General features: G+C 40.2%; 1 long non-coding RNA gene across 1 annotated transcript in view; it reads left to right on the plus strand.

The window, feature by feature from the left end:
• LOC119147953 overlaps positions 1-24761 on the plus strand; it is a 42655-nt gene extending 17894 nt beyond the window's left edge. The window contains exon 3 of the long non-coding RNA XR_005104247.1: positions 20296-24761. This is a non-coding gene — a long non-coding RNA (uncharacterized LOC119147953). The remainder of the gene's footprint in view (positions 1-20295) is intronic.
• Positions 24762-26492: the final 1731 nt, after the last annotated feature.

Genomic DNA, 26492 nt, shown 5'->3' on the forward strand with positions numbered 1-26492 from the left:
AACTTCACCGTAAAAAGAAGCAAGAAAATAAAGTAGAAATCCCTGTGCTGAAGACAATGTGTTGATAGCATCAGTCTGGTTAGCAGGAAATCTCAAGTTAAAGTCTGTGACCACACAGAAACTATGTGATCAAAATCTGTGCTGCTGAAGGTGTCATCTCAGAACAATGAGCTCTATCTCTAGGAAACAGACAATAAATAACCTCATGTCAACTTCTTCATGAAGTAAGCCACAAGCCTGCATACGAAGAGTGCTCTGACTATGCCCTGAGTAAGTGTGTTCTGCCATTTTTATGTAATAGTCCTACACTGAGTAGAAATGCATAGATAACTCCCGGCTCTTTAATACTGTCCAAAAGACAATTGCTGGCTGAGTAAAAACCTAACAAAGAATGACAGAGCTGGGAAGCAAATAGAGCAGAACCTCTCCCAGCAGGCCCTCCTTAGCTTGGCCCCATCTGCACTGTCGGGACTGTACTTGCGGTATTGATTTTAATCAGCAGACATGGGATATAATAAGATTTGTCTTTTGTTTAATAGAGGGAATAATGAAGTTTATGTCACTGGGGAGGGGGATTCTTGGATTCTCCCATATTTTAGAATTTACAGACTATTGAACAGCAGGAGCTCTGAGATTTTCTTGAATGAGATACACAGCAAGTAAAATGTTCTATATGAACTAGAATCTTATCTGAGTCCTGATTAGATACGCATTTTGAATGTCCTCAGGCTTGAGTAGAAGTAGTTTAATTTTCCTTCTCACCTTCCATTGTGTTCTCTGCACACACTTAGTGATTCTTCACCTTCTTCCCGGAAATCAACAGTGTCCTCTAAACTCCCCTTAGACATTCTGAAAAATGTTTCTCCATCACAATTACCCTGACATAGAACTAAGGACAAGAGTTTCCACCATCTTTGGTGAAGTGATAGAACTGTTCAGCTCCCCCCCACCAAACAGCGTGGCTGTTTCCCATTAGACAATAATGGTTTGTGGTGGGGAAAAGGCAGAAAGGAAGTTCGGAAAAATATCTCTACAGGACAAAGAAAGTTTCCCTTTCCTAATGAGACCAATAAGCGAAACACCTGCTGGAATAGTATTGCACCTGACAGGCTTGAAGTACATAGGGAACCCCAGCACTTGTGGAATGCAATCCACCAAGCAAGGAACCCTTCAAGTCTGTGAACAGTGTCAGCTTCTTGAGCTTAAACCCTCGGTGGCATGTGTCACAAGGTCATAAGCATCCAGCCTACACCAGCAGAACTCTATAAATTTTACTCATCTGCTGAATTCTTACTGTAGAAGTCAATGAGTTCTGCAGGTTTCTAAACAGCTTTCAACTTGCTTGCCCTCACATTAAATGTAAGATAATGTATCTGACTGTTTAAAGGTTTTATTGTCAAGGCATAAAACTTTTTCCAAATTATTGTCTTTTATTTTCCAGGTTGTAAATTGTTCAAATAAGCAAATCTGATTTTATTTTACCTTATTCTATTGCTCCATGACTAATTTACTTTTATTGCTTTATATATGAACTCCATGGACATTTTACTCTTAGTTCTGAGTGCATTTTTTATGAAAGCACTCTATAAAAGTTTTGTTTGTGGAATGATTATATTGAACATGTTGGCATAAGCTACAAAGCCCTAAATGGTCTGGGACCTGTTTTTTTCTTTCCTTTATCTTTTAAGCCATTGAGTTCACCTGACGATTTCTTTTGCCAGTTCCAGTTTCAGTAATGGACAGGAAAATATTTGCTGTGAAGTATGCTCAGCTCTAGAACTTGTTTCCCAGCTGGACTGCTAGTCCTGCTAGCCTTCAGGGCTCACAGAAAAGCTTATCTGTTTCCCTGTGCTTCTTCCTAAGAAAATCCATGAGGCTTGTTATCTTAGCAGAATTAGGGGTGAAATTGGTTAGAAATGAAGTTTCTAGAGGGCTTTTGTGCTCTCGGATACTAATTAGTTTTGGGATTCTCTTTTCTCTAGCAGTTGTTGGCAATATGTTGTGAATGATTTATTAGGCTTTTTGTGAATGTAAATCCACCCAGATGCTTAGGCAGTGGGCATGTATTTTATAGATGTGATTGTCAATCGATAAATAAATAGTGTGAGTGCTTCTCCGTATAGGAGAGTCAGGAAATGATCAGAACAGGGGTGAAAAACAGGAGTATTTTGACACCAAGACCTCTTTTTGGCTGGTGTCATAGCTTTCTTTCTCCTCAATGTCCTCTGACTCCTATTGTGGTATTTCCTCATAAACTATTGCAGCACTGTAAAGGGCAGGTGCCATGGTGCCATTTGCATAACTTCAAATGTATTGCATTTTGCAAAGTGATATGGACATATTGGTTACAAGGACACACTCAACAAAAGTCATCTCCATTCAAAATATTTTATCTTCAAAGTTCAGGTACAAGGCCTTGAGCTTCATAAAGAATATTTTTTACTACAGACATAGCCTTCTTTTCTCTGTGCAAATGATCCAAGAGTAGATAAGGGTGCTTTTGTTCATCATTTACAGCTGTCCAACAAATATTCTCTGTGAATGTATTTCAGACTACAGGTGCTTCATGAACTATTAAACTATTTTTGAGTATATGCTTTTCTCAAGGCTTTGATTCACGTTCACTGAGCAACCAGCTGTGGTGGCTAAGACCTTACTGCCTCTTCTCCCCCTATCCCAGCTGTTTGTTACTGACCCTTTGCCAGAAATTCTTGCTCCTGTTCCAGATACAGGAAAACCTGCTGCACCTCAGCTGCTGCTGCTCATAATCTGGTATCTTACTGCAAAACAACTTCTGTTGATAAGTTAAGCTCATGTATAGAACTGTACAATGGAACAGCTGAGGTGCAGTAAAATGCTCTATTCTGCCAGCTTTAGCAATTGGGGGCCATATCTTCTTGAAAAAAGTGCTGATTTAACTAGTTCATCAAGACATACCAGAGCTTCTCTGTTATTGTTTTCCTGACCATATATCGGCCACTGCATTGCTTTTGGATGTCTAAAAACATTGTAAGCAAAGTTAAGAATTTTTGATGAATGTAGTGACATCAACTACAGTAGCATCACTAAAGCATTTGCCAACTCCTGTTACCTGCATGGGTGTTACATATATATTTTCTCAAAGAGTAGGAATTCTTTACCATTCAAAGAAACAAACACCCAAAATTCATTGAGAAGCAAAGATGTGTGAATTTATGAATCTAAGATGGGAAAACTGACTCAGAATGTGCAAAACTATTCTCAAATGGTTACCCACATCTACCTCAAGCTTAGCTGAAAAATAAACTGTCTAAAACTGGTTGGGGGAAACTAGCAAATTAAAAGAAAACTGTGGAAATAGAAAGGGCACAAATCCTAGCCATATACTAAGAGTAAAGTGAAGCATTTACTCTTAGCAGGTTTCTGAATACAAATTAATAAAGCAGACAGGGGAAAAATCTTAGGTTTTTTTATCCTTTCAGTGTAAGTGAAACATGTAAAGGACGCTTGTGCAAAAACAGCTACTTTGACTTAGGTCACTATTGGGTACAGTAAATATTTTCAGCGATGTTCCATTCAGGTTTGCCCTGTAACTATCTGTGCACAAGGGAAGGCTATATGCAACACATATCACTCACTCTGTTTCCTTAACTGGATTGCACAAGGAAAACAGGGGCAAAGAATTTGATCAGATATGTACGTTTCAATGGGATGAAAATATCATCTACTCCAGCTGAAGTCAATCTCTTATTATACTTCAAAAGGTGGAAAACATCCAGACAGAGAATTCCCAAGGTAGGAATCAGTTGTTCTTTATAAATATGACAGTAAAATGCAGCACTGTGTTGAATTAACACTCACCAGACAAACAGGACAACCATTGAAACACAGCCCAATTTGCATTGTTTTACAAACATAATGTGCTGTGAAGTAGCCTAAAGCAGCTGTTACTTAGAATCAAACTGAAGAGAAATTCAAATGATTTATACTGTTAGACCTTTCTCCATTAACAGCTGCTTCAGACCTTTTGCCCCGAGGCAAAATACAGATGGATTTTGCAATATAAAAAGCACAATGCATTGGACTTCAATTATTGGAAATAACAAAGTTTTTAACAGGGAAAGATTAATACCAATGAAGCAGCTTAATAAGATTTTCATGAAAACAAATTACTTTTTCTAGCGTCCTCACATCTTGGGATATAGGCATGTAGGGTATATAATTACTCTAATTACAGGGAAAATTGAAGGGATTTGACTGTAATTGCCCATTAGCTAGTTATCCTGAACATGACAGTCACCATACCTGGTTTTGCAACAGCAGATTTCTGAAGGGCGGTACAATACTGGTGACTCTCCATTCTGCTACATGGTTATTGATTATGTTTCCAGCTTACAAGAACTAGAGCTTTCTGAATGTAGTCCCATCCTCCAGCACTCACTTCCGATGCTGTGCTTTTTGCTTTGAGTGGGAAATCCAGGGAAAAAGGAAAAATTGTACCAAAATTTACTATTTACCTTTGACAATTTTTCTACGCTTTGTTTTTGCTGCACTTCATATTTACAACAACTTTCCATGCAAAAAGTCTACAAAACAAAAGCTTTTATTTGTTGCTGGAGCAAGCTGTAGCTTTTAAAGCACAAAGCTTTAGAAAAGAGTACGTTTTATCTTTTCTTAAACTTTCCCTTGGACTTTGAAATTACAGAATTACAAAATTACTGAGGCTGGCAGGGACCTCTGGAAATCATCTAGTCCAACCCTACAGCTAAAGCAGTTTGCTCAGGACAATGACCAGTCAAGTTCTGAATTTCTGTAAAGAAGGGAGACTCACAGCTTCCCTGGACATGTTCTTTTCCAGTTGTTCAACCACCTTCACAGTAAAAAAAATATTTTCTTATGTATATAGTTACTGACAGTAAATACAGATTCATGAACACATGTAAAAGCTCCTGTTTAATACAGTAATCTTCCTATTGAGTTTTATTTTTGCTTCTACATGGCTTATAGACTCAATCATTATCTTCTGTTGTTACCCTCATCTATACCACTCAGTGGATCCAGTTAACCCTATTAAAGTTGAGACACACTTGCATTTTATTCAATGGAAGTGAGATTTTGTGCTAAGGAAATAAACCCTAGAGGAACTATTCTGTTTTTACACTACCTACGAATAAAATTTGCCACTCCTATCTGATCTAAAACATGCCTCAATTACTATCAAATTCTTATCTTCAAAATGTGATATGATTCATGGAAAAAATATGCAACAAGTCATAAATATACCTCACTACAGTATGTTAGGGTCCTCTTGGGATCTTTTTGGAAAAGTAGTATGTAAATGATGTATTTCTGTAAAGGACTATCTGATTTCCTAGTTAAGTTTTCAACTCACTGGAACAACCCCACAAGGAAATTCTGGCCATTGCAACAGCTTTGCTTACCGTGTAGCCCTTCATAGCATCAAGCAATCCAGACAGTAAAACAAAATCAGGCTAGTATAAATGCCAAAAGTCTCATTTCAGTTATACTAGACTTCCCTCGGAATAAAATAATTTGGACTCTCAAACTCATTTTCCACCACGTAGCATGTATCATTCAAAACAGCAGGAGGACCAGAGGTTAGGGCAGGCCTATGAAATCTTTCTATGAGCTCAGAAGATATGCCATCACTGCTGTTCTGTCTCTTGGAAGGAAGGGTTGGAGGTATGAATACTCTCGTATCTTCCTAGAACAAGACCTACCATTGCCAATTCCATGTTGCCCAGAAGAGATCTAAAATTTGCCATCAAAAAAAGATGGATCACCTTGATTAGAAAAACTGATATGTTTTATTTTTTTATTAAAAATATTGAATGAGATTCAGCTCCCATCAAAGCTCATCAGTGTATATCCATGGTCTTTTATGGAAGAAGTATAAGACAAACTTTTGATGCAGTAAACAGTTGTCCGCAAAAAATCAGGGAACACCTAGACTTCTTATTAGCTATTTCAGAATGTGTTGCATCCCCACTGATCAGAGGGACAAACAAATTGACCCAAGAGAACCCTTTTGCCTCTCACTTCCAGGAGAGGGCTGTTGTCATGCAGTGGCATGGATTCCTGTGCGTCTATATATACAATTGGGTTTGGGTATGTTTAAAGTCAGCACACAAGGGGACATACAAAGGGTGAGAAGACAAGGTGGCACTTGATGTGTGTTGAGTTGCAGTCATCCAGACATGCATGAACTAATATTCTCCAAAAGAAAGTCAAACATGTGAAGAGTGTACGCATTTATACAGCAAGCTCAGCTAAGGAAGACAACTGGCAGCTCTACCTGCATGTCTTCTCCCTGGGAAAGTGTAACCAGCTAGGCAGCTGCAGGAGCCTGGCAGGCTTCCCTGCACACACCCTATCAAAACCATTCACACAGGAAAGGAGAGGAACAGAAGCAAAATTAGATGTAGCTCTCTATAGAGCTGTCCCCTGAGCAAAGGGATGATACCCCTCTGCCTCCTTCCAACTTGCTTCTCCCCGGAACGGCTTTCCTGGGTCAGTTACAGACTGCGCCATCTGCCCTGGCTGGGAGGAAAAAGGTGAAAACCCAGGAGTACAGACATAGATTGGTAGGAGGCAAAACTGCTGCATAAAACAAAAGTGCCTGGGGTGAGCTGTGGTTTGAGTCACAAGCAGGACAAAGCAGACTATCACAAATGTTATTAAGGTGGATACATGCCCAATGGGGAGCAACCAAAATGCCCTTTGTGGTGTCACTGAACAGTAACACAGCTGGCCTGCGGGGCAGGGCAGTTTCACTGGCAATGATGCTTTTATCCTTTACAAAGCCTGCAAAGTGCCTCCTCTGAGTATTTTCCTCCTAGTGCCCTGAAGGCATTCCAGCCACTGCTGCCCAGAGGCTACACATTTTTACACTTGTGTTCTCTTCCTTTCACCCTCCACCTCCCCACCTTATCTTAGGCGTTAAGAGCTATAATACAGATATTAGTTTAGTGTTTGGGTTTGCTGTTCTAAACAGACAAAGTATACCTGAACTTTTTAGCAGCATGATTCACTTGAAAGCTAGTTTTCATGCCCAGCACAATAGCTGAAGTCAGGATCCATTTTACATGTGCTGTAAAGAGGGTTCACAGCTACTGTGCTGTAGGAGGATGGCAGGGGAGCAGGTAATTACAGCCCACATATACAGGTATCCTCATGCCCTGCCAGGCTTCTACAGAAGCCTTTTTCTGGGATTTCTGTGGTCCTGCAGATGGGAATGACTCAGGATTTATAGCAGTCCTCAGGAGAGGCAGGGGCTTGAAGATTTGGAGACATAAGGGCAAATTCTTCTCTTGAACCCACATGGTGGATCGAAAAGGAGAAATTGGCTGTATGAAATAAAGCCAGGTACTGTGACTCTTTCTCATAGGTAAATATTTCTTTAATCTTTTTTTTCCTGAGGGTTATTTTTTGGTATATCCAGCTGTGGCCTGTAGCAGAAAGGAATATCTCATAATGAGCTCTGTTATAAATGGCTCTGAAACACAGTGTTGGAATGCCACTAAAAATATTTTGTCTGTGGCTTTTGCTAAGGCTCAGCTCCTCAGGAAATACTTTCATTGTTTAATGCTGTCATTTTGTACATATCCAATATTTTCTTAATCTGTAACTGGGAATAGTTTATTTATAACAAGCTTATTTTCCAATTGCATGCTGTAAATATGTCTTAACAGCCTTGCCAAAAACACTAACTATTCACTATAACTACTCAGTTATAGGGATTTAACCAGTCTATTAGCTTTTAAAAATACCAGAAGTATGTGTCAAATCCTCCCTTACCCCCCTTTTTTTTCCACTGAAATAGTGGATGTACAAGTTTGGGTCAGGAGTCACTTTATTTATTAAACACAGTTATAAAAATGAAGGACCGATCGATCATGTCTCTAGCTTTAGCCTTGAGTGTCACTCACACCTCTCCAGAAGTAATTCCAAGGGGCACTGGGACTTAAAAGACACCTACTCTATGTTTCTTCCTTGCTCCTTAAAAATTTGCCACTAGCCTACAATAAAAGCAATTTACAGCAAGACTCAAGAAGGACAGCTGCTCTTGCTGAAGATTTTTTGGGGAGACTCCAGTGCCATCATTAGGGCATCTCTTGTTCTCCCCTGGAAGATGTGAAGGGAGAGAAAAAGGCCCTCTGTTTCTTAAATCTCAGGGTTATTATGTAGATTGCCTGCTGAATTTCACAGCTGGCAAGCAGGTAAGGTTTATAAAATGTGTTTCATAAGCAGCACATCCCATATATTCTGCAACAGGATCCTGTTTGTTTGGGGGAGCTAGCTGATCAAAATTACCTCTCTTAAGAGTCTTGTACTCTTTAGACCCTATTAAGTCTATATGCAAGTGTTTGCATGTATGCGTGTCTATGTAAAGAATAAAAATGAAGCTATGTGGAGTACAGAGAACTTGTTGAAACATTCATATGTCTGCCAGCAAGTTTGCTGACAGTTTGGGGTTTTTTAATATATTTACACAGCTGTAATATATATGCTTTCATGGGGAACATTTTCCATCATTAGCTTTCCAACAGGTTAAGAAGGTTATTCATAGATATATCTACACACAATGAGCCAAATTCTGGTCTCAGCTGTAATAGTGTAAATCCAGAGTCACTCCATTAAAATCGATTGCACTTTTTATTATTTTTTTTTTCCTTAAACTTGTACCTGGTAACAGAGAGGAATTTGTCCTCCCTGTATTCCAAGATCCCAGCAAGATTGCTGACCTTCTGTACTCAAGCAGATAATCTGCTGGTCATTTCTGTGTCATAGCTGTGGAAACGGTCTGCCGCCTCTTGGTGCATTCTGCAGTCATATGCTTCAGCTGATAAGATGATAAGAATCAATCTTTCTGAAAGCAATGTCCAAAGGCTGTCTCTAGGACTGTTTTCAATTCGTAAGTGTTGCCTGTATCTCACCAATATATAAAAAAAAATGTCTAGAATTTCCCCAGGTATTTATTCCTCCCGTCTAAAATCCATATACACACTTTAGCCACACCTGGGGCAAATTGTCCTTAAAACAACATTAAAATGTGGCTTGTGACATGGGCCTGATGATCTTGCCTCTGCCAGTGGAAATCTTTTGTAACTGCACTTCAGTAATTAGAAAGTAATTCCAGATTCCTGTTGCCTTCATAAAGACTGGAATTTGTTCTTCTTTGTTGAGTTGCTCTTTTTAATTAACATAGTTAGACAAGTTTTTAGAGCAAACATTCTTTTTTGGCTGTGTCAGGAGATTTTTAAGTGCTACCTTGTTGCTTGTCTTAGTGTGTCAGCTTTATGGCTGTAGGGATGCTGTCTCTCAGCAGCTCCTGCACTGCCATTTCTTTCCACTGCAAGAAAGTCCGTGGATAAAAAAGAGCTGGAAAGAATTAAGTTGTGCTGGAGCTACAGGGCTTTCCACAGAGACTAAACTGCGCTGTTTTCAGGGTTGCATTAAATTAATTATGTGGGAGGGAACAGTCAAAGTCATCTGAGAAACTGGGGTCACAATCATGTGGTATATGAGCAAATTAAGCAGACTGGAAGGCCTTGATAAAACTTGGACATTGCCTAAACTGAATGATATCTCTATCAAAGCAATATTTTTTTTTTTGCAAAAGCTAGTTACAAAACAGTAAGTTCCCACACACTGCGGTACTCCATCTCATTGAAGGACAAGCTGCAAGACAAACACAGAAATCACTGAAATGAATTGGACTGGAAGCTATCTTCTACAGGGGCCAAATCTTCTCACATATTTCTACTCTACCAGACAGAGCTAAGCCATGACGCTCCAGTTTAAGTCTCTCAGCAAGGCTGGAGTAAGCCCCAAATAGGTTGCTAGATTTCCAATTTAATATGGGACTTCCTTTCCAAACAAAGACATAGACTAAAATATTGGGATGTTACCTGTTTCTGCATTTTTCTATGTCTTTAGTAGGAGCCACTGGACTTGAGACTGCAGTGTGGGCAGTCCCCCAGCCTCTTGCATCTTGTTTGCCCAGTCTGCTCCTTGCAACCATCAGCCACCTTCATCTGACAGCAGCAGCAGGGACAGCAAGGGAACACAAGCAAGGGGACAGACATTGCGGACCAGAAAACTGTTGCTGGCTGCTTCAGCACCTGGGTGGCAGCAGCTGAGTGACAAGGAGAGAGAAGAGCGTGAGAGATGGGTCTGAGCAGTCTCATGAGCCTAAAGAGTTAGAGCCCCAGTGGGCTCTGCATGCCTGGCAGCTTCCCAGGCTTGGCTGTATCACTGCCCAGAGCTGGGGCTACCTGCAAATCCCAGCTGCCTTAAAGGTCTGTTATAGAGTGCCTGAGCAGAATACCCTGTGCAAAGATATCCCTGTGGTCTGGTTACACACCAATTTCTGTTACATACAAAGGAAAGGAAAGGAAAGGATTTTCCAAGGAACGGTTAATAAAATCTGTGATAAGGTGCTAAGAAACTCAAACATAAACTCCCTCAAAAATAGTGGTAACTGTGTGAGAAATTCAAGTGTTTGTATAGTGTATCCTATATAATGTAGCTCTGAATGTTGTAATCTTAACCATACACCAGCATGTGTTTTTAAATGTAATGCATTTTGATGTCCTGTTTGCATTGGACTCACTACTGTAGGTCTCTGCAGGACATTCTGTTTACAAAAGAGATTACCAAAAATAAAAATTACAAAACAAAGTGGTGTAAGTTACAGAAATGAGAGTAGGAATGCCTCACTCCGGAAGTTTTTGCCACAAGTCCAGATATAAATAAGGCCAAAGGGACTCACTATAAATCAAGTTGTTTTCCTATTACCTCAGTAAGACAGGAGCTCAACAGCTATCCTGGCCTTATTTTACAGGCTATAACCTCGAACTAGTTTAAATCTACCTTCATTCAGTTCATAGTTCATGAAACAGCTGTTTCTTATCCTCCCTCCCTTATCTGTTTAGTTACTCCCCCAAGCACAAACCCTCCAGGACCATGAAGGTATTCATCAATTGGCATCCAGGGCACTGCTGAACAGTTACTGCTGTTCACCTTATTCCTTATCCCTGCACTAAGTAATTTGGGCACCGCTTGATAATGTCCTCAGTTTCTGTTATAGTACTACACAGTAGTCCTGTTCAACATCAAGGTCCCTTTAGTGTAAATGCTGTTCATCTAAATAGGCTGTAGCTAAAGGGCACAGCAGAGTGAAAGGAACTAGGAGACAATATAACTTTGTCAATGTGATATTTGTCTGGATTAATTATCCTCCACAACAATTTTAATGGTCAAATGCTGTGCTGATGTTTCTGTACTGATTCTGGGTTTGGGGCATGTACAGAGCTGGTGATGAGTTCAAACTAGTGCATCATTCCACTCTGCATATCGATAGAAACAATCCCTGCCCCAAAATTGCTTGTAGCCTGAATAGGCAAGACAGACGAAGGGTACGTAGAGAACAAAGGCGTAGAAAGGAGAATATCTATGGCCACAGCCACAAGCCTGTTCCTGATATGAAGCCTATGCACTCAGCTTGACTACCCGCTCACGCTAAGTAGCAAAGGCAGCCTTGAGCACACAGCTGAGTTGTGAAACATAACTCGTCAGGCAAGTTCACACCCTTCCTAATTACTTTGTGCAAATAGTCTTTTGAGTGAACTATTGTTCACATCAGCACTTAAAGGAAACAAATATAAGCCCTTGTTGTTTCAGCAGCTCCTGGCTATAAACCTAATATGAGATAGCTTTGTGCAACAGCAGGTCTAGGTTGCCCATGAGATCCCCTGCATTGCTACAGAGCCAGACTACTGGGCAATCAGCTACAGCAAGGATTTACCACCCCAGGCAGGTGATACACTCTGGTTTGTAAGTATAAATTCCTGCAGATAGGAGAATTACTTTGTCCCTCAGCCATAATATATGCTGATATGTGTCCCAGCTGGGATCTACTGTGCTCCTTGTTGATGGTTGTAAGGTGGCATGGTAAGTGGATCCTGTGCTGGCTGAAAATATTGCAGCAGCAGCAGAGTTATGATAATCATAAAGTATGGATAATCACCACTCTGTTACCTTGCCTCACTGCTCAAGAATTAGCTCTTCACTTCAGACTAAGGAGCAAATTTTACTGCAGCCACACTCCCTGGTTTTGTGCTGCTCCAGGCAGGACTCTGACCTGAAGCTGGCCCTGCAGATGTTTTTCTGAAAGGCTCAGAATAATATAAACATGTAAAGACTATACTTCATTTTGGAAAAATTGGCCGCTGAACGTAGGTGTTCATCTCATCTTCAAGAAGTGTGAACCACAGATCAACTTAGCTTAATTGTTCTCATTTATTTCCCTAAAACAATTAGTATTGTGCAACATGACCAACCACTTCACTGGAATTTTTCACTGTGACTGGAAAATCTTTTTGTAAGGGCCTAATCAATAGTTATCCACACACATATATATTAATTAAAAAAAAAAAGATATTTTGAGAAATAAAATACTAATTTTTTTGCAGAAAAAAAGTGCTCACCTCAGGTTATATGCAGCAGAAGAAACAAGGGCTGTTTACTGCAGCACACGTGTCACAAAAGCTGCTGGTACTCAGCTGAGCATCCGAATTCTGTTTGGAAGAACAGTCCACAGCATGTAGTTAAAATGCAGAGAAGAATATAAAAAAAGTGCAATCCTGTGTGGGTGAATAATCATTTTCTTTGAAGCACAAATCTGACACATATTTCAGAGCTCATCAGAAGCAAAAATCAATTCTGAGATTACTCTTCATTCTAGCTTTGGATGAACTTGAAAAAGAGAACTGGCATCAGCATGTACAGACAGGTCCACAACTATTTCTAGGCCCTTTGCATTTCCAGGAACAGGCAAAACCAACAAACACAGAGGAAATATTCTGTCAAACAGAGCCAGAACATTGTCTCAGTTTTCTTACTCCTCTCACCTGCCTTGAGGGACTGATCCCTGGGAGACCATTGCTGCTTCATAAAGCTCCCAACTGAATAATTGTCCCCTGGGGAATGGTAACTACAGATTCCAATGAGAACAGAGGCAGTGTGGCTCTGCCTCCCATGCTACCAGCTCCAGGATCAGAGAAGCAGAGAGATGTGTATTATTCCTCCCCTCCATACCTCTCCTCCAGCCAAAAAAGTTTCCTTCTGCACTTGACAAGCGGGGGAAGAAGGAGAAGATGGAGAGAGAGGTGCAGAGAAATCCCCCAGTAGCTCAAGGCCATTAGATTACCATCCAAGCAAGAGCTGGGGCTGACATCCAGAAGTACCAAACCGCATGGCCAGCTTTGCAGGGGAAGCCTGACATTCTGCTGGCACCCTGGGGGCCTGCACGGGCTGAGGACCCGGTCCAGCACATTGTTCCACAAAGAGTAGGGGAATCCACTGGCAAGAGCACAGCATCATTTACCCTTGGCCACGTGATATTGAGGGAAGGCTCCTGTCCTTACCCATCCTATGGGTCATATAACCAGGAGCCGCATCTGCCCATTGTCCCCAAGCCCTTACAGAAAATGTTCATGTGTTTGAAGGCCTTTGAAAAACGTGGGGCAGCAATTTTCAATGTAAAATGCCATGCTTAGTGGTGGAAAGAGTTTCATAGAAAGCTTATTTATAATTATTCCTGTTTAACTGAAAGAGAAAGGTATAGTGTCATTTTTTGATTACTGAAGTGCTGCAGCTGCATTAAGAAATTGTCCAGCAGTAGGGGGTTCACAGGCTCTTCCCACAGCTTTATGTTCTGCTTTGTGCAACATCCAAACTGAATTCAACATTTGTGATTTCTTGAGGCAATGGTTCTCTTAATCTAAATCTTATCTGCCCAGCTGCAGTTTTTATATTTTCCTCTGACTGCACACGTCACATGAGATCGAAGGACACTAGAATTTAGTAAATCTTTTAGAGCTTAAGATTATAAAAGGTGGAATTTGTTTCATCAGTTGACTTTATTAATGCTCTGCAGTCTGAACTGGATTTGAAATTGAGCTGAGCAGCACTCACTAACAACAGAAATAAAAGGCACGGTGAGAAATATTTAGTTTATTAATGTCTATCAGTTTTCACTTATAATAACAGAGACAGATGAACTGTACAACAAAGTGAAGAATAAGAAAATCCGTCTATTTCTCTCTATCTTTGCTCAAATAAGATATATTTAGGTATACACTGTCATATTTTTTTTTAATCTTTATTCAAGCAAAGCTCCAATAAAAGCAGAGAAATTATGTTTTTCTCACTTGGTATAAATCAAATCTCATTGATTTATATAGATCTATCACTTTTCAGGTGGCATCAGCTGTGGGGTTTATAAGTTTTTTAGGCATAAACCCTATCTTTACAGCACAGGGAACAATGAGGCCCATATCGTGGCTGACATTTCTGTGTGGGATGTGAATGAACATGTGTGTGGATGTTTATGGACATGCAAGTGTTCCTCTGTAAAATGCATCTTGTCAGAAACTTTTCTAAGGATTAGGCAGCTGGCTAACCTCTGCAAAACTGTCATCATTTGCCCAGCCTCACTCACTGCCATCCAAAGGGAAATTTTCTTCACAGGAAACAGAGCACTAATTGCTTGCCTAGAAAGGAAATTAATGACTCAACAATTGTGACCAACAGGCTGCATTTTCAAGATAGCCAATCCTGAGAAATGTCATCTTTGCCAGGCTATAATTTCCATTCACTGCTTACAGGTTTTTTGAGTTTAAGTGGGTCTTTTTAATGGTGGAAACAAATATAAAACGCCATGCGGCTGTGGAGCTGTATCACAGGGCAGGTCGCTACCCTCCCTAGTGGTGTGCATGTACTGGAACTGCTCATGCTGGGCGAGAGACACCACTCTGGCAACTGCAGTCCCAGCCCTGCCTCTGCACCTTATCAAATCCACGTCAGCACTAATTAGAAGCCAGAGCACAATTCTTGTGCCATGGTACATCAAAGCTCCACTTTGGAAAATGTCCCTAACAAGCAGAGCTGCACTGCTTTGATAATCCATTACTACGCATAGTTTCAGGGCAACATCAAGCAAGGAGGCACGTTTAGTTTTTGCTGTTTGTTAAAAACAGTGACAACGTGAAAAGGAGAAAGGCTTCATTTCTAACAACTCTCCTGGAGGTGGAGAAAGGCAGTTGTTCTCCATCCACGACAGATGAGTCATTAAACATGAAGACGTGTTTCTTGCAGAGCTTTTACATCATATTTATCTAGATCAAATGGTCCATTGTTAAGAGCTTAGACACAGCCACAAGTCACGGTATTCTTCTTCCACTTCTCATAAAGTGAGGTAACTGTACTGCAATAAATATATTCTATACAGGTAATTTTCTATCAAAGATATGTTGATATTTGATCAGTAAAGAACCCATTCTACTTATAGCACCACATGGACCCACAGCCTACAGCTGCAATGAAGAGAAGTGCATTGCCTTTTGCATGGCCCTTCCAGTCAAGAACAGTTCACCAGTTCATCTCTGTTTTAAAGACCACCAACTGCCAAAAGCTGAAGCGAGGCAAAGCATAATACTCTGATTTTGTGCAGAAATCTAGAAAAAAGACAACATAAAATGCAGCTGTGATGAATCAGATTAAATTTCTCCAAAGATAAGAGAAGTTGCAAGGTTTCTTTAAGGTAATGATAAGTAAATAGGCTACAAGCATGTATGTGTAACTACTTTGGTGAAACCAGAGTTGTGTTCCCACCAAAGGCTTTTATGACCCTATTCAGCTCACCTGTATGTGGCAAAGTGTCTCTGGCTCTGATTAATATTGTATGTATTATAGAGGAGCCAACAAATTCACTCAAGAGAGAAGAGAGCAAGGAAGAATCAGAACAGAGCCAGAACAAGTACCGGTAGCTATTCTTCAGAAATGCCTTAAACAACTTTTACGGGATGAGTGGTCCCAGAGGGGAGCTTAGATGTGTCACCAAAAAAAGTGGTTTCTAATAAGTTTCCGCTGCATGAGGGGAAATGGGTCTTTGCTTATTCCTTTTAAATGAACAGGATGGCAGCAAAGATAGTCAGTTCCACAGAAAGTTAAAATTTATTTTCCTATTGGATCCTATCCAAATGTGATTTCATGCCGTGGAAAGGTTACCACTGATTTCAGTTCCAGTGGATGTTGTCTTTAGGCCCCAGCCAGAGGCTTCCTGTTGCACCCCTCTTCATGCAGTGCTTGCCGAGGAAGACGTAGCCTGGCCTTCATCTGCCCCACTGCAGGTCTGGCTTGCAATTAACAGCAGTGGCCCCCAAAGGTGTATCACGGAAACCATGTAATTTCTTACCCGCCTTTTGCCCATAGACATGAGTCTGGTTCAAGAATTATTTTCCATACAGGCTATGAAGTATTCTAAGACAGAGATTTTTAAATCTGTATCAGTAACTGTAATTTCCTGTTTACAGCTCTACCCAGGGATGTCAGAAAGTCAAGTACTTATATCTTTAAGATGAATGGCAATTCCATTGAATTAAGCACATATGCAAGCGCTTTATTGGCTGGCTTCTCTAGATAGAGTACATAAAATATATAAACTGTATAAAGAAATAATAGCCAAAATAATTTGTTCTTAGGCTCAGAACTAAACAAACTTAGAAATGTATGAGGAAAAAAGTTCCTGGGTTTGACTCAACCTTTACTGGGGATTAAAATCCTAGTACACACGGTCAGTGATGTAAAACAAGAAACATGGTGTCTAAATTAGGGAAAGATACCAGATGTGAGGAAAACAGTTGGAGGGAAGTATTTGGGAAAAAAGGGTAATATGACAGATGATTTTGAATCTTCTGCAAGTTTATTTTTTCATATTTAAAGCTAAATCAAGTAAGAAGTGGAGATCTGTATTAGCTCTATGCCCAAAGCAGCCGCAAGGGCAGAGCAATACACGCTGAGCTCTGCATACGTCACAAGATGAGAACCTGCAGCATGTGCAGCAGGTGCAACAACATCAGAGACCATTACAGCTCAAAAGGAGCAGCAACAGTGCTTGCACCTGTGAGGTGTGATGTATTTATATGGCAGGCCCTCACAGATCCAGGGATATCCAACGTAAAAGCCCATCATTTAAATTCTTCAATATATATGTTTACAGAAGGGGCTGTGAGCCATTAAAAGGAAAGGACTGGGAATTCCTTATGTTTTGGAGGAGGGGGCTCTGTGTCCCATGCAGCTTTTTTCAAAATATGAAGGAGACACATGAACCTCAAGTATTGAGCTGGTCAACAACAGCCAGGAAATTCAAAGTCAAGGCTGCCACTGTGTCCTTGGTTGACCCTTTGATGCCCTGGGACTGCAAGAGCTTCAGCTCAGTATGTGGTCTTGTGTGTCATTTTTGTCACAGTACTTATTAACAGGTGTACAAATTCTGCCTGCAACGCTGCTGCTTTATCCAGTGTGCATCCAAGATGAACCTGACACAAGGCACAAACGAATGCCAGAATCCTGCCCTTCATGTTGCAGGTCTGCCCTCGCATTATCCCTTGTGTTACTGGAAGCGGTCTGCACAGATTGATTTAAACCTCCTTTTATCATGTGACAAGAGACAGAAATTATTAAAAAAAACCATAAAGCAAGTGTTTACTAAGATGTCTGCTCCATCTGACCTACATTTCACCCATCTGTTACAAACCTGATTTATGGAAAACCCGAAATTATAACACTTCCTAGAAACATAAAGACTCATAACTTGGCCTTATTTTGTCAAGTCACATCCTTTTTTCGATACCTGTCTGTGTTCTTACTAACCCAAGATACTTACTCATAAGACCTAGAATGATACAGTTCCTAAGCCACAGCTGATTATCTTCTCTGATGTCAGACATGAGAGACACATAACAGCTTAGAAGTCAGGATAAGGGAATGGTGGAGCAGCACCAAACAGGAGAAATGACAAGCTTTGCTGTGTGATTGCCAGCTAGGAGCCTTAGCAGGTCAGTAATCGGAATGATTATTTATGCAGTGCAGACTTGCAAGGAACCACACATGTCTTCTTGCTAGTTTCAGTGTCAGAGCTATACGATGTCCTGTCACATTAAGAAAAGGAGGGGAAAGAGCAAGAGTGCTACAGAAAGGGGTCTGGGAAATGCAGCTTTAATAAATTCTGCTGCAGTATGCCATCTGTTCTGATGGGAAATCTATGCTGTCATAAATCTGAGTGTTGTGGCTAGAAAGACTATGGGCACACAACCTAAATTTGTAGATACTGTGTTGTGAAAACTACAGAAGAGCTGAGGCATTAATGTGACAAAGCTGGATTCTTTTCTGGTTGGGAATAATTCTTGAGAATGTTTTTCTCTCCTTTAAATAATTTATAATTACATAAGCTCTGTAGGTGACAAGTTTTGTAACATATAGCTATCACAAATATTGACAAAAAATGGACCTGTGCTCATTCACTGTGAGTAGTTACTGAGTATAATAATGTGTTTTCTACTCCTTCTGGTGGGCAGTCCTTTTACAAAGATAAGGGTCTGAAGCAATCACCAGACCTTGGGCTCTCTCCTGAGGAAAATCCAAGAGGGAAGCTGACAATAAACAAGATTAAAGTACCTGGGGAAAATCTGAATCTTTCTTCTATGTGTCTTTCAAGTCCTACCTGACTGAGCAGAAGTTAACAACAGCAAGATGCAATATAGTTAATTATTTTTAATTAAACTTCCTATTGCCCACATTCATGAATAAGGACTCCTTAAAGGTAACAAAAAGAAACCAAAAATGAGTCTCTGTTCGATGGAAAGTCTAAAATAATCTTTTTATTGCTATCTTTTATGATTCTCATGTGCACAAAGTACCTGCTAAATGATACTTAGAACTGGGATAATCACATCACAGGCAGGCTCATTTGTGTACACTGTGACAGCTCTTTTGAAAAGAATTTCTGTCTTTCTTCTGTGTCTACCGATGCTTTGTCCAATGCAACAAACCAGTTCTAACACAAACACCAATGGACTGTCAGTTTAACATTTGCCTTTTGTCAGTATCATTGATGTACAGGCTAGTCACAGAAATGCTGTGGAAAATTCTGACATCTTTGCAGGATTTCAGAAAAAAAGCAACCTATTTTTGCAGAACAGCCACTATCCAGAAAATGTCATAGACCACTTAGAACTGGGACAGGAGCTAATGCATATAGAGCAGGGGTCCTCACACTTTTTAACCAGGGGGCCGGCGCGCGGATGCAGTGGCAGGCAGTCACCTGTGGCTGCTTGGTTTCCCCCCCAACCCCCGGCGGGGGGTGGTGGTGGGGGGGTTCTGTAAATACCGGGGGCCAGATTGAGGACCCTGGGGGGCCGTACCCGGCCCACGGGCCGTAGTTTGAGGACCCCTGGTATAAAGCATACAGCTACTTTTGTCAGTGTTAGGCATGCAAGGTCTCCCAAGGTCCCTTCAAAAAAGGCCATCCTTTCCATCTTGTATCAGTTTCCACAGTGTGCAGACCCACAGTTTGAAAAATCCTTTATTCAGTCATGGAGAAACTTTTTTTGGACATTGTTTATATTCACATATGTTTGTTGAAACAGTAAATAGAATATATAAACCTTTTAAATATCAAGATACATCTCTAAGCAAGCAAAACTTGAATAAAAAATGTGCAGAGCAGTGGTAAGATCAGAGCTTGCTCATAGCTAGCAAGATAAAATATTAATGTCCTATATGCACCTTTTAAAGTACAGGTAATTGTGTGTAAATATGCATAAAAATCCACTAGTTCATTCACTTATGATAACCTCAAAATAATGAATTTTGAATGGACCGAAGGTGTAAGTCAGTTTCTTCACCTACTGGTATTAGCAGACTTTTTCCAATATACCACATTGCTTACAAAATCAATATTCATTCTAAATGATCCTTATGAATAAAGTGCAAGACAGCAGAGCATAGGGTTACTGATTGGAAGTGGTTGACTCACATCCAGTGGTTCTATTGGATCAAATCCCTGGATGGCTTTTCTACTCAGTATACCACTTTTACATTTATTTTGCCCAGGAACAGGAACCCACTATCACCAGGTTTTACTAGCAAGAATACTCTTGGGATAAAGATGTCCTCTCCATTAGGTGGTTCCAGGAACGGGCCACTTACACAAATGTGGGAGTTGAAAATTGTATGTCCAGCTGTGGTGGGGCTTATATGCACTGTGGAAGTGTGATTTGCCCACACCTCTGAATGCTAGAAGCTCCTTGTCATGGTGTAGTGATTTAAAAAAAAAAAAAGAAAAAAAGATGTCAGTGTTGACGTCTATGAGAAGTAGATAACGTATACATTGTTCAAACCAGACATGGGATAAACTTTCTTTATCCTTCCCACACCTTTTGCCCTCAGGTAGAAGATGGAGAGGACCCTGTGATGGCAGAATGGAAGACAAGGAAGCTCCAGCAGCCCTCATAAGAGGGAGGGTTGCTGCAGTGGGGAAATGCTGTGGAAAATATTTTGGACTGCTCTGCTGCAATAACAATCCATATTTACTGTTTCCCTTGAAATGTATTTAGAAACTGAGCAACCGGCTACAGCACCATGTAGTTAAGACATCACAAGTTGGAAATAGCCACAGGTTTTCTGCTGGAATCAGTCTAGGATGGTCTCACACTAAGCATGGCTGAGCTATGACTGAGGTGGTTCAAGTTTTTGCTTCATTCTGCAGGACTCATGACCTCAAAGAAAAGGATTGCCTTGCTGAAGCAAAGGGAAGGAACAGATGCATATATCCTGATTCTCAGTACACATCAATGTAAAGAGCACAGTTGAGCCACAGTAATATACAATACCTGTCAACATTCAGCTAAATATTTCACCAAAAGAGCTGAGGAAAATATAAGAGATGCATAAAAGTATCTTCTAGAAACTTTATGATAAGTTTTCACTGTTAAAAGGTAGACTTTCTCTAGGAGTTCAGTAATCAGTGTCATACTATTCTAAAATCTGGACTTGAAAAAGATGATAGCCACCAAGGAGATTATGGCTTTATTTATCACTTGTATTCTGCAGGAGAGACAGAAACAATAAAAATCAAAAACTCTGTCCTGTTCCTTCAAAGAAGTGTAGGTACCTGTCTCTGTGAGGTCGCTCTGGGCACTGGTGGAATGAAAGGAGGCCTCTACCTGCCACCCTGACTTAGGCATCAAAAGCCTAAAGTTCAGTCTGGTGTCTAAGTGTTAAGCTTAATAGGAAAGCTATTTTATGCCTCATATATAACAAGTCACTACATAGGAAGCCTACTACCAGGCACAAAGCTCTGCATTCTGCATGCCTGGGCATTGCTTTGTAGGGCACTGGAGTCCTTTGTTGGATCTAGACTTACCCAGTATCCCAGCAGACATGACATTCACAAGGAATTGAATTCAAATGTCCTGAGTCCTAAAGTAATAATACCTCAAAATCCTGTTTCTCAGAACAGAACTGCAGTGTCAACCACACAGAAAAGGAACAAACAAGCTATTTGTTGTTGGTAGGGTTACACTGCACTACCCACCCTCCTCGAACAGAAAGCTTAGGATGATATTTTGAGATCACCATCTGTATTATGGGCACCAGCTGTCAGAAAATTACTTCATTCTGTCAAAACTGGAGACTGCCTGTGATTTTGCTGAAGTGCCAGGACAGTCAATGTCCATGGTGTATCTAAGGAGTTGTTCTGACCTTCAGGTGAAGCACCTTGGAAACACAAATGAAGGCTAAGTGGTTTCCACCAGGCAAGAAATGCACCATTGATTTGAAACACTTTGCTTACTGTCTTATTACTATTATACAGCAGAGATTATGAAAAACGGGAATAAACGTCACATTTGTTGAGAGTCATGTGACAGGCTGACAGAAAATTCATCCATCAAGCTGTCTCTTTGGTCTATATAAAACTTATCAAATACATAGTATTTCAAAGTGCTTTATCTCTGCTTAAGTAATGAGTTAATAGCTGTACTGTCTTCCTAAGTGCCCTTGTTCCCAAAGAGCTCAGGAAATCATCCCACTCCTGTAGGATGTTTTCATGTCTTATGCTGATGCTGGACTGTTTTTCTCTTACTTCTATTGAAACCATAGACAAAGCTGTAAGTCTGTTCATATTCCCTCTTAACACCTTGTGCAGAATTTCATCTACAACACCTACAGAGAAGGTCAAAGGGAGATTGTTACATCTGGTTCAGGGAGGAAAGACTGAATCAGCTATGCAAACAAAAAAGATCTGTACCATAGGATAAAGAGACTGACATTTAGACATAGCAATAATAGTAGAATGAAACAGTCATAAAGATGTTAACCAAATGATTTGATCTGACAATCCCAAATCAAAATGAAACTTTTTGATCTTTCATTTTTTAAATTCTTTGTTGCTGAAATAAAATTGGCTTATGTGGGCAAGTTTAGTTAAGGGTCTAAACAAAATGAAGAATCCCACATTTGTCACATAACAAGTCCAGAGCTGATGTGCAACTGGTCATCTTCCGGACTTTATTTTTTGAACATAAATATTCACAGTAAGTCTTAGAATTAAAGTTTTATAATCCTGGTCATTGTGATAAATGGTTACAAGCTTTAAAAGGTGAACTTTTAGCTAAAATGAAAAATTCTCTATACACAAGAACAACCTCAGTAGCTGCAAAACTGGACCTTAAAATCCAGATTTATAACTCCTCAGGTTTTTACAGAATATCAGCGATACATGGACTGGAGTACATTTTCAGTGCAGACACACCTGAGTTGGTTCAATGGCACTAAAAGCATTGTCCAGTCTCCCCTTGAAGCTGCCCCGTATGAGTCACTTAAGGTCTCAAAGCAGCATGAAAATGAACAAGCAGTAAGGTCTGAAATTTTTTAGCATTTCACAGACTCTTACTAGGAAATGTGTCCTGCTGTAAGGAGTCTGCAATGCGAATAAGGTAGGGAATGACAGGGAGAGATAGCACTGAGGAAGTGGTCTGTCCAAAAGACCAATGGCTGACTGCAGTGTAGCATCTGTCTCCCCTCACTTTGTAAGATCATTGCAAGTGTTTTGCCCATTTTACAGGCACATTATTTGCCCAAACACAATTCTGATACTTATTTTGAAAGCAATATCAAAACATGATGTTGCTAGCTTCCCAGTGAGGTTAAAACACCTTTAAATGATATACATCTTGAATTTTCTAATCTGCTCAGCCAGAGAACCACACTGTTAACAGACTTTTGTGCTCCAGATACCACTGAAAAAATCTTTATTCTCTCTACTAGTGAGTGACCAAATGATCAGTGTAAAGATGCATGTATCCTATAACCTGAGAAACCTGTGTTCTTAAAAGACATGTGCCATTTTTTCATTTGGATACTACTTGCCAGAGTACCAGGGGGTATAGAAACACAGGAGCTTCTCAGTATAAAAGGAGAGAGAAAGAGTGTGTAGCTACCATATAGACCTAAGACAGCCTGTGTCCTCTTTCGACCAAGGTGCAGTGCAGGATGCTTTCAGGAAAGGTGCCAATGCTCTCATAATGGATAATTATTTTAGATTATTCTGTTGTCTACCAGTGATGAATCTCATCTTAATGGCAGCTTGAGAGATCTGTGGTCTGCTACACAATAGAGCATTATCTGAGACTGATTATCTGAGTTCATTCCCCTTTTTGTATTCTCAGTAGGCTTTGGGGAATAACAGATGCAGCCAACTGACAGGCAAACTTTTTACTTTCTTTCCCCTCCCTCCCCTCCCAAAAGAACTGCTGTGAAGATATCCATTATCTCAGTCAGCAAACATGCAAGCTCTTCTGTACCCACACCAGGAATTACAAGATGGTCAGCTGACTAAGATGGAGAAGAAACACAAAGGCAACCCAGGAGTCTGAAACATAAACTATCCTTTCTCTGGATGGCTACTTGGCAAAGACGAGAAGCTGCCTGGAAGGAACACGAGTGATATCTCAGCACCATGAACTCTCCGATCATTGCCACCTCTCTAACACATTTTTACAATGCATGCTGGAAAGTTGCTGTCAGTGATTGAACCAGTAGGTCCAGTGCAATGGGACTATTTCTGAATTAATGGTTCAAATCCAGGAAAGAAATATTTCATCCTGAACCTATCTCCTCTTCTTAGCCTCTTGCCTTTATTATGCCTTTAAGTTGCAAACTCCTTCTGAGGAACTTTTCCTAACAAAAAGCATGCACAGTGCCCAACACACTCAGGCCTTGCTCCTGGGTAAGGCCTCAAGTTTCTACCTCAGCAGAGTATCCAATACTATGAGTATCATCCTAATTCAAAAAGAATCATTAAATGTTAGTTGGTTTGGTTTTCTGAACATTTTACAATCCTTAAGGAAAGAAGTCAGAAAATATTATTGCTATATGAGTATTTTACTTAATGCTTTAAGCTTCCAAACTGGTTAGAGGTGCTAGAGAACACTGTGGGCATGTCATGATGCCAGAAGCACCTGAGAAAGAATCACGTTGTCCAAGTCAGTAGAGACTATTAACCAAACACTTGAGGCTTTTAACTGTGAGGAATAAAGAGCTGGAGGCATGATATTGGAGGTGAAAAGGCTACTGAAGGCATCCTTGGGGAATATCTTTTGTTTTCTCCTAGGAAATAAAAAAACTTCCAGTGAGAGGAAACAAAAGACCTGAACAGCAGGAATATTTTGGGACTGGAGCCAGGGAAAAGAGTCAGTAACAAAGACTGGTAATTTTGCATGAATTGCTGTTTTGTGTTGTTGAGCACCAGGACACAGCTGGTGTACTGGCAAACCTGAGGATTTGTATTAACAGTATTGAAATTATAATGAAGTTTTTATTTTATGATTACAGATGTTGGTGAATTATTGTTATTAAACCTATTAGTGTAATAGTACAAATATGAGTTTCTCTTTGCTTACAGTCTTAAATGTTGTAAGTTTGTGAAATTAATTTTAGATAGCTAATGAATAATTCAAAATAATATAAAAGGTCAGTTGAGTTAAAAGCACGGAGGCAAAGGTGAAGTAGTTTGTCAGATTCAAATCGTTGGGAGTTTGGAGTGAATTCACTGCCTTCCTCTGTTACACTCTGGACAGGCACTTAGCAGTTCTGTAGGGTGATCCCAGGTACAGCAGAAGCAAGAGCGAGATCTGGGGTTGTTTTATGAACCACTGAAAGACCAACAGTCTGTTTTGCAAATTGGTTTCTCCCTTTGCCTCATCTGAAAAAAAAAACAAACCCAAACACCAAAACCACCAAATATCTAATTACTCGGGACATCTAGATTTCTGTCTGCGTTAAGTGGAGCATCTCAAAGCTGCCCCATTTGCAGAAAGGAGGCTCATTGTGTTTATGTTTTTAGTGAACTAGTCTTTTCTCAGCTGAAAACCAACGTACTAACCATAGTTGTGAATACTAGCTTGCTACATAAGAGATGCAATTTTCAGCTTACTCAGTATAGTGACCGAGTTTCTTCCTTTTTTTTTTTGTTTGTTTGTTTTAATATAAAACATGTAAAACAGGTGTACTAGGATATTTGGCTTGTTATGTATGATTTAGGCATATATGAAATACATTAAGGCAGTTCACTACCCTTATGAACTTGCAGTCTCTCTGGCTGTTAGACAATAGTTGGGATTTCCCCAGCACAGCTCTGTGGTTGCCCCTCCCTAAGCAATGGGATTTTTTGAGACAATACTTACTGCCAAGCCACACTAAAATGTGAAGCTCTAGTTTTTTAATATACCTCTCCAGGCTGTGGTAAGCAGCCTTTGGCAGCTAACCAACCAGCCAGTGACAGGTGGTGAGGCGCCAGAAGAAAGTCATGCTGCAGATAGAGTGAGCGCTGCACTCTCACAAGAAAATCTAACACGGGAGTCCTCAAATGTGTTAAGAGCAAAGAAAATTGCAAAAGGATCATTCTGGCCCACTCTTGCTACAGGAATTTGGAAATACACTGTGGCTGATCCCGGGCCTGCCGATGCCCTTGAAGCATTGGCTAGGACACACACGTGGACAATGTGCAAGTGCTACAATGAATCTCTCTGCTTCTGTACGTGATCAGCCAGCTCGACTACAAAATCATGATAACTGGTTTCTGCTAGAGAGTACTAAGGTTTATACCCTTTCTCTGATCTGTGTGTTAAGCCTCTGCTTGCAAAAGGAGGAATAAACTGCTTGGTTTGAAGACCTTGGGAAAGAACTTTAAACTCTTGTCTGTCTATGCACATACTTTGAGACATATAAACAAAACAGCCTTTGAAAAGCCAGTCCTTGGAAATCATAAAATAAATATTTTCCACTTCCTTTTAAGTGCAGTAATTCCTCAGATGTTCCACCCTCTCATGAAGAAAATTCATGATAAAACTCTATAAAAACCTCTGATTAGACAAAAGGTTTATAATCCTTAGTGCTTCTACTATGTTGCTAGTCATTCTTTTTTTAATTCACTTTGCAATGAAAAAATGTCACCCAAAAAAGTGAAAAAGTTGAATGAGGGGTGATAACTGTGAGGTGCAGAGAAAGGCTAGTGAAGCTGGGGTTTTTATGTGACTCCCTGTAGCAGCAGAGCCATTTACGTTATGCAAGTCTGTATGTTATGT

This window comes from Falco rusticolus, chromosome 5 (genome assembly GCF_015220075.1).
Source record: "Falco rusticolus isolate bFalRus1 chromosome 5, bFalRus1.pri, whole genome shotgun sequence".
NCBI lineage: Eukaryota > Metazoa > Chordata > Aves > Falconiformes > Falconidae > Falco > Falco rusticolus.